This window comes from Chlorocebus sabaeus, chromosome 5 (assembly GCF_047675955.1).
Source record: "Chlorocebus sabaeus isolate Y175 chromosome 5, mChlSab1.0.hap1, whole genome shotgun sequence".
In the NCBI taxonomy this organism is placed as follows: domain Eukaryota; kingdom Metazoa; phylum Chordata; class Mammalia; order Primates; family Cercopithecidae; genus Chlorocebus; species Chlorocebus sabaeus.
The window spans coordinates 34903418-34917767 of NC_132908.1; positions in this window are offsets into that span (position 1 = coordinate 34903418).

A 14350-nucleotide genomic window follows, 5' to 3' on the forward strand; every position below is an offset into this window, starting at 1 on the left:
AAAGGGATATTTGGAAGCCCATAGAGGGCTATGGTGAAAAGGGAAATATCTTCCGTTCAAAACTGGAAAGAAGCTTTCTGAGAAACTGCTCTGTGTTCTGTTAATTCATCTCACAGAGTTACATCTTTCCCTTCAAGAAGCCTTTCGCTAAGGCTGTTCTTGTGGAATTGGCAAAGGGATATTTGTAAGCCCTTAGAGGCCTATGGTGAAAAAGGAAATATCTTCCGTTCAAAACTGGAAAGAAGCTTTCTGAGAAACTGCTCTGTGTTCTATTCATTCATCTCACAGAGTTACATCTTCCCCTTCAAGAAGCCTTTCGCTAAGGCTGTTCTTGTGGAATTGGCAAAGGGATATTTGGAAGCCCATAGAGGGCTATGGTGAAAAAGGAAATATCTTCCGTTCAAAACTGGAAAGAAGCTTTCTGAGAAACTGCTCTGTGTTCTGTTAATTCATCTCACACAGTTACAACTTTCCCTTTAACAAGCCTTTCGCTAAGGCTGTTCTTGTGGAATTGGCAAAGGGATATTTGGAAGCCCTTAGAGGCCTATGGTGAAAAAGGAAATATCTTCCGTTCAAAACTGGAAAGAAGCTTTCTGAGAAACTGCTCTGTGTTCTGTTCATTCATCTCACAGAGTTACATCTTCCCTTTCATGAGGCCTTTCGCTAAGGCTGTTCTTGTGGAATTGGCAAAGGGATATTTGAAGCCCATAGAGGGCTATGGTGAAAAAGGAAATATCTTCCGTTCAAAACTGGAAAGAAGCTTTCTGAGAAACTGCTCTGTGTTCTGTTAATTCCTCTCACAGAGCTACAACTTTCCCTTCAACAAGCCTTTCGCTAAGGCTGTTCTTGTGGAATTGGCAAAGGGATATTTGGAAGCCCTTAGAGGCCTATGGTGAAAAAGGAAATATCTTCCGTTCAAAACTGGCAAGAAGCTTTCTGAGAAACTGCTCTGTGTTCTCTTAATTCTTCTCACAGAGTTACATCTTTCCCTTCAAGAAGCCTTTCGCTAAGGCTGTTCTTGTGGAATTGGCAAAGGGATATTTGGAAGCCCATAGAGGGCTATGGTGAAAAAGGAAATATCTTCCGTTCAAAACTGGAAAGAAGCTGAGAAACTGCTCTGTGTTCTGTTAATTCATCACAGAGAGTTACATCTTTCCCTTCAGAAAGCCTTTCGCTAAGGCTATTCTTGTGGAATTGGCAAAGGGATATTTGGAAGCCCATAGAGGGCTATGGTGAAAAAGGAAATATCTTCCTTTCAAAACTGGAAAGAAGCTTTCTGAGAAACTGCTCTGTGTTCTCTTAATTCATCTCACAGAGTTACATCTTTCCCTTCAAGAAGCCTTTCGCTAAGGCTTTTCTTGTGGAATTGGCAAAGGGATATTTGGAAGCCCTTAGAGGGCTATGGTGAAAAAGGAAATATCTTCCCTTCAAAAGTGGAAAGAAGCTGTCGGAGAAACTGCTCTGTGTTCTGTTAATTCATCTCACAGAGTTACATCTTTCCCTTCAAAAAGCCTTTCGCTAAGGCTGTTCTTGTGGAATTGGCAAAGGGATATTTGGAAGCCCATAGAGGCCTATGGTGAAAAAGGAAATATCTTCCGTTCAAAACTGGAAAGAAGCTTTCTGAGAAACTGCTCTGTGTTCTGTTCATTCATCTCACAGAGTTACATCTTTCCCTTCAAGAAGCCTTTCGCTAATACTGTTCTTGTGGAATTGGCAAAGGGATATTTGGAAGCCCATAGAGGGCTATGGTGAAAAAGGAAATATCTTCCGTTCAAAAGTGGAAAGAAGCTTTCTGAGTAACTGCTCTGTGTTCTGTTAATTCATCTCACAGAGTTACATCTTTCACTTCAAGAAGCCTGTCGCTAAGGCTGTTCTTGTGGAATTGGCAAAGGGATATTTGGAAGCCCATAGAGGGCTATGGTGAAAAGGGAAATATCTTCCGTTCAAAACTGGAAAGAAGCTTTCTGAGAAACTGCTCTGTGTTCTGTTAATTCATCTCACAGAGTTACATCTTTCCCTTCAAGAAGCCTTTCGCTAAGGCTGTTCTTGTGGAATTGGCAAAGGGATATTTGGAAGCCCTTAGAGGCCTATGGTGAAAAAGGAAATATCTTCCGTTCAAAACTGGAAAGAAGCTTTCTGAGAAACTGCTCTGTGTTCTGTTAATTCATCTCACAGAGTTACATCTTTCCCTTCAAGAAGCCTTTCGCTAAGGCTGTTCTTGTGGAATTGGCAAAGGGATATTTGGAAGCCCATAGAGGGCTTTGGTGAAAAAGGAAATATCTTCCGTTCAAAACTGGAAAGAAGCTTTCTGAGAAACTGCTCTGTGTTCTGTTAATTCATCTCACAGAGTTACATCTTTCCCTTCAAGAAGCCTTTCGCTAAGGCTGTTCTTGTGGAATTGGCAAAGGTATATTTGGAAGCCCATAGAGGACTATGGTGAAAAAGGAAATATCTTCCGTTCAAAACTGGCAAGAAGCTTTCTGAGAAACTGCTCTGTGTTCTCTTAATTCTTCTCACAGAGTTACATCTTTCCCTTCAAGAAGCCTTTCGCTAAGGCTGTTCTTGTGGAATTGGCAAAGGGATATTTGGAAGCCCATAGAGGGCTATGGTGAAAAAGGAAATATCTTCCGTTCAAAACTGGAAAGAAGCTTTCTGAGAAACTGCTCTGTGTTCTGTTAATTCATCACAGAGAGTTACATCTTTCCCTTCAAAAAGCCTTTCGCTAAGGCTATTCTTGTGGAACTGGCAAAGGGATATTTGGAAGCCCATAGAGGGCTATGGTGAAAAAGGAAATATCTTCCTTTCAAAAGTGGAAAGAAGCTTTCTGAGAAACTGCTCTGTGTTCTCTTAATTCATCTCACAGAGTTACATCTTTCCCTTCAAGAAGCCTTTCGCTAAGGCTTTTCTTGTGGAATTCGCAAAGGGATAGTTGGAAGCCCTTAGAGGGCTATGGTGAAAAAGGAAATATCTTCCCTTCAAAAGTGGAAAGAAGCTGTCGGAGAAACTGCTCTGTGTTCTGTTCATTCATCTCACAGAGTTACATCTTTCCCTTCAAAAAGCCTCTCGCTAAGGCTGTTCTTGTGGAATTGGCAAAGGGATATTTGGAAGCCCATAGAGGCCTATGGTGAAAAAGGAAATATCTTCCGTTCAAAACTGGAAAGAAGCTTTCTGAGAAACTGCTCTGTGTTCTGTTAATTCATCTCACAGAGTTACATCTTTCCCTTCAAGAAGCCTTTCGCTAATACTGTTCTTGTGGAATTGGCAAAGGGATATTTGGAAGCCCATAGAGGGTTATGGTGAAAAAGGAAATAACTTCCGTTGAAAACTGGAAAGAAGCTTTCTGAGAAACGGCTCTGTGTTCTGTTAATTCATCTCACACAGTTACAACTTTCCCTTCAACAAGCCTTTCGCTAAGGCTGTTCTTGTGGAATTGGCAAAGGGATATTTGGAAGCCCATAGAGGGCTATGGTGAAAAAGGAAATATCTTCCGTTCAAAACTGGAAAGAAGCTTTCTGAGAAACTGCTCTGTGTTCTGTTAATTCATCTCACACAGTTACAACTTTCCCTTCAACAAGCCTTTCGCTAAGGCTGTTCTTGTGGAATTGGCAAAGGGATATTTGGAAGCCCTTAGAGGCCTATGGTGAAAAAGGAAATATCTTCCGTTCAAAACTGGAAAGAAGCTTTCTGAGAAACTGCTCTGTGTTCTGTTCATTCATCTCACAGAGTTACATCTTCCCCTTCAAGAAGCCTTTCGCTAAGGCTGTTCTTGTGGAATTGGCAAAGGGATATTTGGAAGCCCATAGAGGGCTATGGTGAAAAAGGAAATATCTTCCGTTCAAAACTGGAAAGAAGCTTTCTGAGAAACTGCTCTGTGTTCTGTTAATTCATCTCACACAGTTACAACTTTCCCTTTAACAAGCCTTTCGCTAAGGCTGTTCTTGTGGAATTGGCAAAGGGATATTTGGAAGCCCTTAGAGGCCTATGGTGAAAAAGGAAATATCTTCCGTTCAAAACTGGAAAGAAGCTTTCTGAGAAACTGCTCTGTGTTCTGTTCATTCATCTCACAGAGTTACATCTTCCCCTTCATGAGGCCTTTCGCTAAGGCTGTTCTTGTGGAATTGGCAAAGGGATATTTGAAGCCCATAGAGGGCTATGGTGAAAAAGGAAATATCTTCCGTTCAAAACTGGAAAGAAGCTTTCTGAGAAACTGCTCTGTGTTCTGTTAATTCCTCTCACAGAGCTACAACTTTCCCTTCAACAAGCCTTTCGCTAAGGCTGTTCTTGTGGAATTGGCAAAGGGATATTTGGAAGCCCTTAGAGGCCTATGGTGAAAAAGGAAATATCTTCCGTTCAAAACTGGCAAGAAGCTTTCTGAGAAACTGCTCTGTGTTCTCTTAATTCTTCTCACAGAGTTACATCTTTCCCTTCAAGAAGCCTTTCGCTAAGGCTGTTCTTGTGGAATTGGCAAAGGGATATTTGGAAGCCCATAGAGGGCTATGGTGAAAAAGGAAATATCTTCCGTTCAAAACTGGAAAGAAGCTGAGAAACTGCTCTGTGTTCTGTTAATTCATCACAGAGAGTTACATCTTTCCCTTCAGAAAGCCTTTCGCTAAGGCTATTCTTGTGGAATTGGCAAAGGGATATTTGGAAGCCCATAGAGGGCTATGGTGAAAAAGGAAATATCTTCCTTTCAAAACTGGAAAGAAGCTTTCTGAGAAACTGCTCTGTGTTCTCTTAATTCATCTCACAGAGTTACATCTTTCCCTTCAAGAAGCCTTTCGCTAAGGCTTTTCTTGTGGAATTGGCAAAGGGATATTTGGAAGCCCTTAGAGGGCTATGGTGAAAAAGGAAATATCTTCCCTTCAAAAGTGGAAAGAAGCTGTCGGAGAAACTGCTCTGTGTTCTGTTAATTCATCTCACAGAGTTACATCTTTCCCTTCAAAAAGCCTTTCGCTAAGGCTGTTCTTGTGGAATTGGCAAAGGGATATTTGGAAGCCCATAGAGGCCTATGGTGAAAAAGGAAATATCTTCCGTTCAAAACTGGAAAGAAGCTTTCTGAGAAACTGCTCTGTGTTCTGTTCATTCATCTCACAGAGTTACATCTTTCCCTTCAAGAAGCCTTTCGCTAATACTGTTCTTGTGGAATTGGCAAAGGGATATTTGGAAGCCCATAGAGGGCTATGGTGAAAAAGGAAATATCTTCCGTTCAAAAGTGGAAAGAAGCTTTCTGAGTAACTGCTCTGTGTTCTGTTAATTCATCTCACAGAGTTACATCTTTCACTTCAAGAAGCCTGTCGCTAAGGCTGTTCTTGTGGAATTGGCAAAGGGATATTTGGAAGCCCATAGAGGGCTATGGTGAAAAGGGAAATATCTTCCGTTCAAAACTGGAAAGAAGCTTTCTGAGAAACTGCTCTGTGTTCTGTTAATTCATCTCACAGAGTTACATCTTTCCCTTCAAGAAGCCTTTCGCTAAGGCTGTTCTTGTGGAATTGGCAAAGGGATATTTGTAAGCCCTTAGAGGCCTATGGTGAAAAAGGAAATATCTTCCGTTCAAAACTGGAAAGAAGCTTTCTGAGAAACTGCTCTGTGTTCTATTCATTCATCTCACAGAGTTACATCTTCCCCTTCAAGAAGCCTTTCGCTAAGGCTGTTCTTGTGGAATTGGCAAAGGGATATTTGGAAGCCCATAGAGGGCTATGGTGAAAAAGGAAATATCTTCCGTTCAAAACTGGAAAGAAGCTTTCTGAGAAACAGCTCTGTGTTCTGTTAATTCATCTTACACAGTTACAACTTTCCCTTCAACAAGCCTTTCGCTAAGGCTGTTCTTGTGGAATTGGCAAAGGGATATTTGGAAGCCCTTAGAGGCCTATGATGAAAAAGGAAATATCTTCCGTTCAAAACTGGAAAGAAGTTTTCTGAGAAACTGCTCTGTGTTCTGTTCATTCATCTCACAGAGTTACATCTTCCCCTTCAAGAAGCCTTTCGCTAAGGCTGTTCTTGTGGAATTGGCAAAGGGATATTTGGAAGCCCATAGAGGGCTATGGTGAAAAAGGAAATATCTTCCGTTCAAAACTGGAAAGAAGCTTTCTGAGAAACTGCTCTGTGTTCTGTTAATTCATCTCACACAGTTACAACTTTCCCTTCAACAAGCCTTTCGCTAAGGCTGTTCTTGTGGAATTGGCAAAGGGATATTGGGAAGCCCTTAGAGGCCTATGGTGAAAAAGGAAATATCTTCCGTTCAAAACTGGAAAGAAGCTTTCTGAGAAACTGCTCTGTGTTCTGTTCATTCATCTCACAGAGTTACATCTTCCCCTTCAAGAAGCCTTTCCCTAAGGCTGTTCTTGTGGAATTGGCAAAGGGATATTTGGAAGCCCGTAGAGGGCTATGGTTAAAAAGGAAATATCTTCCGTTCAAAATTGGAAAGAAGCTTTCTGAGAGACTGCTCTGTGTTCTGTTCATTCATCTCACACAGTTACAACTTTCCCTTCAACAAGCCTTTCGCTAAGGCTGTTCTTTTGGAATTGGCAAAGGGATATTTGGAAGCCCTTAGAGGCCTATGGTGAAAAAGGAAATATCTTCCGTTCAAAACTGGAAAGAAGCTTTCTGAGAAACTGCTCTGTGTTCTGTTAATTCATCTCCCAGAGTTACATCTTTCCCTTCAAGAAGCCTTTCGCTAAGGCTGTTCTTGTGGAATTGGCAAAGGGATATTTTGAAGCCCTTAGAGGCCTATGGTGAATAAGGAAATATCTTCCGTTCAAAACTGGAAAGAAGCTTTCTGAGTAACTGCTCTGTGTTCTGTTCATTCATCTCACAGAGTTACATCTTCCCCTTCAAGAAGCCTTTCGCTAAGGCTGTTCTTGTGGAATTGGCAAAGGGATATTTGGAAGCCCATAGAGGGCTATGGTTAAAAAGGAAATATCTTCCGTTCAAAATTGGAAAGAAGCTTTCTGAGAAACTGCTCTGTGTTCTGTTAATTCATCTCACACAGTTACAACTTTGCATTCAACAAGTCTTTCGCTAAGGCTGTTCTTGTGGAATTGGCAAAGGGATATTTGGAAGCCCTTAGAGGCCTATGGTGAAAAAGGAAATATCTTCCGTTCAAAACTGGAAAGAAGCTTTCTGAGAAACTGCTCTGTGTTCTGTTCATTCATCTCACAGAGTTACATCTTCCCCTTCATGAAGCCTTTCGCTAAGGCTGTTCTTGTGGAATTGGCAAAGGGATATTTGGAAGCCCCTAGAGGGCTATGGTGAAAAGGGAAATATCTTCAGTTCAAAACTGGAAAGAAGCTTTCTGAGAAACTGCTCTGTGTTCTGTTAATTCATCTCCCAGAGTTACATCTTTCCCTTTAAGAAGCCTTTCGCTAAGGCTGTTCTTGTGGAATTGGCAAAGGGATATTTGGAAGCCCTTAGAGGCCTATGGTGAAAAAGGAAATATCTTCCGTTCAAAACTGGAAAGAAGCTTTCTGAGAAACTGCTCTGTGTTCTGTTCATTCATCTCACAGAATTACATCTTCCCCTTCAAGAAGCCTTTCGCTAAGGCTGTTCTTGTGGAATTGGCAAAGGGATATTTGGAAGCCCATAGAGGGCTATGGTGAAAAAGGAAATATCTTCCGTTCAAAAGTGGAAAGAAGCTTTCTGAGAAACTGCTCTGTGTTCTGTTAATTCATCTCACACAGTTACAACTTTCCCTTCAACAAGCCTTTCGCTAAGGCTGTTCTTGTGGAATTGGCAAAGGGATATTTGGAAGCCCTTAGAGGCCTATGGTGAAAAAGGAAATATCTTCCGTTCAAAACTGGAAAGAAGCTTTCTGAGAAACTGCTCTGTGTTCTGTTCATTCATCTCACAGAGTTACATCTTCCCCTTCAAGAAGCCTTTCGCTAAGGCTGTTCTTGTGGAATTTGCAAAGGGATATTTGGAAGCCCATAGAGGGCTATGGTGAAAAAGGAAATATCTTCCGTTCAAAACTGGAAAGAAGCTTTCTGAGAAACTGCTCTGTATTCTGTTCATTCATCTCACAGAGTTACATCTTTCCCTTCAAGAAGCCTTTCGCTAATACTGTTCTTGTGGAATTGGCAAAGGGATATTTGGAAGCCCATAGAGGGCTATGGTGAAAAAGGAAATATCTTCCGTTCAAAAGTGGAAAGAAGCTTTCTGAGTAACTGCTCTGTGTTCTGTTAATTCATCTCACAGAGTTACATCTTTCACTTCAAGAAGCCTGTCGCTAAGGCTGTTCTTGTGGAATTGGCAAAGGGATATTTGGAAGCCCATAGAGGGCTATGGTGAAAAGGGAAATATCTTCCGTTCAAAACTGGAAAGAAGCTTTCTGAGAAACTGCTCTGTGTTCTGTTAATTCATCTCACAGAGTTACATCTTTCCCTTCAAGAAGCCTTTCGCTAAGGCTGTTCTTGTGGAATTGGCAAAGGGATATTTGTAAGCCCTTAGAGGCCTATGGTGAAAAAGGAAATATCTTCCGTTCAAAACTGGAAAGAAGCTTTCTGAGAAACTGCTCTGTGTTCTATTCATTCATCTCACAGAGTTACATCTTCCCCTTCAAGAAGCCTTTCGCTAAGGCTGTTCTTGTGGAATTGGCAAAGGGATATTTGGAAGCCCATAGAGGGCTATGGTGAAAAAGGAAATATCTTCCGTTCAAAACTGGAAAGAAGCTTTCTGAGAAACAGCTCTGTGTTCTGTTAATTCATCTTACACAGTTACAACTTTCCCTTCAACAAGCCTTTCGCTAAGGCTGTTCTTGTGGAATTGGCAAAGGGATATTTGGAAGCCCTTAGAGGCCTATGATGAAAAAGGAAATATCTTCCGTTCAAAACTGGAAAGAAGTTTTCTGAGAAACTGCTCTGTGTTCTGTTCATTCATCTCACAGAGTTACATCTTCCCCTTCAAGAAGCCTTTCGCTAAGGCTGTTCTTGTGGAATTGGCAAAGGGATATTTGGAAGCCCATAGAGGGCTATGGTGAAAAAGGAAATATCTTCCGTTCAAAACTGGAAAGAAGCTTTCTGAGAAACTGCTCTGTGTTCTGTTAATTCATCTCACACAGTTACAACTTTCCCTTCAACAAGCCTTTCGCTAAGGCTGTTCTTGTGGAATTGGCAAAGGGATATTGGGAAGCCCTTAGAGGCCTATGGTGAAAAAGGAAATATCTTCCGTTCAAAACTGGAAAGAAGCTTTCTGAGAAACTGCTCTGTGTTCTGTTCATTCATCTCACAGAGTTACATCTTCCCCTTCAAGAAGCCTTTCGCTAAGGCTGTTCTTGTGGAATTGGCAAAGGGATATTTGGAAGCCCGTAGAGGGCTATGGTTAAAAAGGAAATATCTTCCGTTCAAAATTGGAAAGAAGCTTTCTGAGAGACTGCTCTGTGTTCTGTTCATTCATCTCACACAGTTACAACTTTCCCTTCAACAAGCCTTTCGCTAAGGCTGTTCTTTTGGAATTGGCAAAGGGATATTTGGAAGCCCTTAGAGGCCTATGGTGAAAAAGGAAATATCTTCCGTTCAAAACTGGAAAGAAGCTTTCTGAGAAACTGCTCTGTGTTCTGTTAATTCATCTCCCAGAGTTACATCTTTCCCTTCAAGAAGCCTTTCGCTAAGGCTGTTCTTGTGGAATTGGCAAAGGGATATTTTGAAGCCCTTAGAGGCCTATGGTGAATAAGGAAATATCTTCCGTTCAAAACTGGAAAGAAGCTTTCTGAGTAACTGCTCTGTGTTCTGTTCATTCATCTCACAGAGTTACATCTTCCCCTTCAAGAAGCCTTTCGCTAAGGCTGTTCTTGTGGAATTGGCAAAGGGATATTTGGAAGCCCATAGAGGGCTATGGTTAAAAAGGAAATATCTTCCGTTCAAAATTGGAAAGAAGCTTTCTGAGAAACTGCTCTGTGTTCTGTTAATTCATCTCACACAGTTACAACTTTGCATTCAACAAGTCTTTCGCTAAGGCTGTTCTTGTGGAATTGGCAAAGGGATATTTGGAAGCCCTTAGAGGCCTATGGTGAAAAAGGAAATATCTTCCGTTCAAAACTGGAAAGAAGCTTTCTGAGAAACTGCTCTGTGTTCTGTTCATTCATCTCACAGAGTTACATCTTCCCCTTCATGAAGCCTTTCGCTAAGGCTGTTCTTGTGGAATTGGCAAAGGGATATTTGGAAGCCCCTAGAGGGCTATGGTGAAAAGGGAAATATCTTCAGTTCAAAACTGGAAAGAAGCTTTCTGAGAAACTGCTCTGTGTTCTGTTAATTCATCTCCCAGAGTTACATCTTTCCCTTTAAGAAGCCTTTCGCTAAGGCTGTTCTTGTGGAATTGGCAAAGGGATATTTGGAAGCCCTTAGAGGCCTATGGTGAAAAAGGAAATATCTTCCGTTCAAAACTGGAAAGAAGCTTTCTGAGAAACTGCTCTGTGTTCTGTTCATTCATCTCACAGAATTACATCTTCCCCTTCAAGAAGCCTTTCGCTAAGGCTGTTCTTGTGGAATTGGCAAAGGGATATTTGGAAGCCCATAGAGGGCTATGGTGAAAAAGGAAATATCTTCCGTTCAAAAGTGGAAAGAAGCTTTCTGAGAAACTGCTCTGTGTTCTGTTAATTCATCTCACACAGTTACAACTTTCCCTTCAACAAGCCTTTCGCTAAGGCTGTTCTTGTGGAATTGGCAAAGGGATATTTGGAAGCCCTTAGAGGCCTATGGTGAAAAAGGAAATATCTTCCGTTCAAAACTGGAAAGAAGCTTTCTGAGAAACTGCTCTGTGTTCTGTTCATTCATCTCACAGAGTTACATCTTCCCCTTCAAGAAGCCTTTCGCTAAGGCTGTTCTTGTGGAATTTGCAAAGGGATATTTGGAAGCCCATAGAGGGCTATGGTGAAAAAGGAAATATCTTCCGTTCAAAACTGGAAAGAAGCTTTCTGAGAAACTGCTCTGTGTTCTGTTAATTCATCTCACACAGTTACAACTTTCCCTTCAACAAGCCTTTCGCTAAGGCTGTTCTTGTGGAATTGGCAAAGGGATATTTGGAAGCCCTTAGAGGCCTATGGTGAAAAAGGAAATATCTTCCGTTCAAAACTGGAAAGAAGCTTTCTGAGAAACTGCTCTGTGTTCTGTTCATTCATCTCACAGAGTTACATCTTTCACTTCAAGAAGCCTTTCGCTAAGGCTGTTCTTGTGGAATTGGCAAAGGGATATTTGGAAGCCCATAGAGGGCTATGGTGAAAAAGGAATTATCTTCCGTTCAAAACTGGCAAGAAGCTTTCTGAGAAACTGCTCTGTGTTCTCTTAATTCTTCTCACAGAGTTACATCTTTCCCTTCAAGAAGCCTTTCGCTAAGGCTGTTCTTGTGGAATTGGCAAAGGGATATTTGGAAGCCCATAGAGGGCTATGGTGAAAAAGGAAATATCTTCCGTTCAAAACTGGAAAGAAGCTGAGAAACTGCTCTGTGTTCTCTTAATTCATCACAGAGAGTTACATCTTTCCCTTCAAAAAGCCTTTCGCTAAGGCTATTCTTGTGGAATTGGCAAAGGGATATTTGGAAGCCCATAGAGGGCTATGGTGAAAAAGGAAATATCTTCCGTTCAAAACTGGAAAGAAGCTTTCTGAGAAACTGCTCTGTGTTCTCTTAATTCATCTCACAGAGTTACATCTTTCCCTTCAAGAAGCCTTTCGCTAAGGCTTTTCTTGTGGAATTGGCAAAGGGATATTTGGAAGCCCTTAGAGGGCTATGGTGAAAAAGGAAATATCTTCCCTTCAAAAGTGGAAAGAAGCTGTCGGAGAAACTGCTCTGTGTTCTGTTAATTCATCTCACAGAGTTACATCTTTCCCTTCAAAAAGCCTTTCGCTAAGGCTGTTCTTGTGGAATTGGCAAAGGGATATTTGGAAGCCCATAGAGGCCTTTTTTTAAAAAAGGAAATATCTTCCGTTCAAAACTGGAAAGAAGCTTTCTGAGAAACTGCTCTGTGTTCTGTTAATTCATCTCACAGAGTTACATCTTTCCCTTCAAGAAGCCTTTCGCTAATACTGTTCTTGTGGAATTGGCAAAGGGATATTTGGAAGCCCATAGAGGGCTATGGTGAAAAAGGAAATATCTTCCGTTCAAAAGTGGAAAGAAGCTTTCTGAGTAACTGCTCTGTGTTCTGTTAATTCATCTCACAGAGTTACATCTTTCACTTCAAGAAGCCTGTCGCTAAGGCTGTTCTTGTGGAATTGGCAAAGGGATATTTGGAAGCCCATAGAGGGCTATGGTGAAAAGGGAAATATCTTCCGTTCAAAACTGGAAAGAAGCTTTCTGAGAAACTGCTCTGTGTTCTGTTAATTCATCTCACAGAGTTACATCTTTCCCTTCAAGAAGCCTTTCGCTAAGGCTGTTCTTGTGGAATTGGCAAAGGGATATTTGTAAGCCCTTAGAGGCCTATGGTGAAAAAGGAAATATTTTCCGTTCAAAACTGGAAAGAAGCTTTCTGAGAAACTGCTCTGTGTTCTATTCATTCATCTCACAGAGTTACATCTTCCCCTTTAAGAAGCCTTTCGCTAAGGCTGTTCTTGTGGAATTGGCAAAGGGATATTTGGAAGCCCATAGAGGGCTATGGTGAAAAAGGGAATATCTTCCGTTCAAAACTGGAAAGAAGCTTTCTGAGAAACAGCTCTGTGTTCCGTTAATTCATCTCACACAGTTACAACTTTCCCTTCAACAAGCCTTTCGCTAAGGCTGTTCTTGTGGAATTGGCAAAGGGATATTTGGAAGCCCTTAGAGGCCTATGATGAAAAAGGAAATATCTTCCGTTCAAAACTGGAAAGAAGTTTTCTGAGAAACTGCTCTGTGTTCTGTTCATTCATCTCACAGAGTTACATCTTCCCCTTCAAGAAGCCTTTCGCTAAGGCTGTTCTTGTGGAATTGGCAAAGGGATATTTGGAAGCCCATAGAGGGCTATGGTGAAAAAGGAAATATCTTCCGTTCAAAACTGGAAAGAAGCTGAGAAACTGCTCTGTGTTCTGTTAATTCATCACAGAGGGTTACATCTTTCCCTTCAGAAAGCCTTTCGCTAAGGCTATTCTTGTGGAATTGGCAAAGGGATATTTGGAAGCCCATAGAGGGCTATGGTGAAAAAGGAAATATCTTCCTTTCAAAACTGGAAAGAAGCTTTCTGAGAAACTGCTCTGTGTTCTCTTAATTCATCTCACAGAGTTACATCTTTCCCTTCAAGAAGCCTTTCGCTAAGGCTTTTCTTGTGGAATTGGCAAAGGGATATTTGGAAGCCCTTAGAGGGCTATGGTGAAAAAGGAAATATCTTCCCTTCAAAAGTGGAAAGAAGCTGTCGGAGAAACTGCTCTGTGTTCTGTTAATTCATCTCACAGAGTTACATCTTTCCCTTCAAAAAGCCTTTCGCTAAGGCTGTTCTTGTGGAATTGGCAAAGGGATATTTGGAAGCCCATAGAGGCCTATGGTGAAAAAGGAAATATCTTCCGTTCAAAACTGGAAAGAAGCTTTCTGAGAAACTGCTCTGTGTTCTGTTAATTCATCTCACAGAGTTACATCTTTCCCTTCAAGAAGCCTTTCGCTAATACTGTTCTTGTGGAATTGGCAAAGGGATATTTGGAAGCCCATAGAGGGCTATGGTGAAAAAGGAAATATCTTCCGTTCAAAAGTGGAAAGAAGCTTTCTGAGTAACTGCTCTGTGTTCTGTTAATTCATCTCACAGAGTTACATCTTTCACTTCAAGAAGCCTGTCGCTAAGGCTGTTCTTGTGGAATTGGCAAAGGGATATTTGGAAGCCCATAGAGGGCTATGGTGAAAAGGGAAATATCTTCCGTTCAAAACTGGAAAGAAGCTTTCTGAGAAACTGCTCTGTGTTCTGTTAATTCATCTCACAGAGTTACATCTTTCCCTTCAAGAAGCCTTTCGCTAAGGCTGTTCTTGTGGAATTGGCAAAGGGATATTTGTAAGCCCTTAGAGGCCTATGGTGAAAAAGGAAATATCTTCCGTTCAAAACTGGAAAGAAGCTTTCTGAGAAACTGCTCTGTGTTCTATTCATTCATCTCACAGAGTTACATCTTCCCCTTCAAGAAGCCTTTCGCTAAGGCTGTTCTTGTGGAATTGGCAAAGGGATATTTGGAAGCCCATAGAGGGCTATGGTGAAAAAGGAAATATCTTCCGTTCAAAACTGGAAAGAAGCTTTCTGAGAAACAGCTCTGTGTTCCGTTAATTCATCTCACACAGTTACAACTTTCCCTTCAACAAGCCTTTCGCTAAGGCTGTTCTTGTGGAATTGGCAAAGGGATATTTGGAAGCCCTTAGAGGCCTATGATGAAAAAGGAAATATCTTCCGTTCAAAACTGGAAAGAAGTTTTCTGAGAAACTGCTC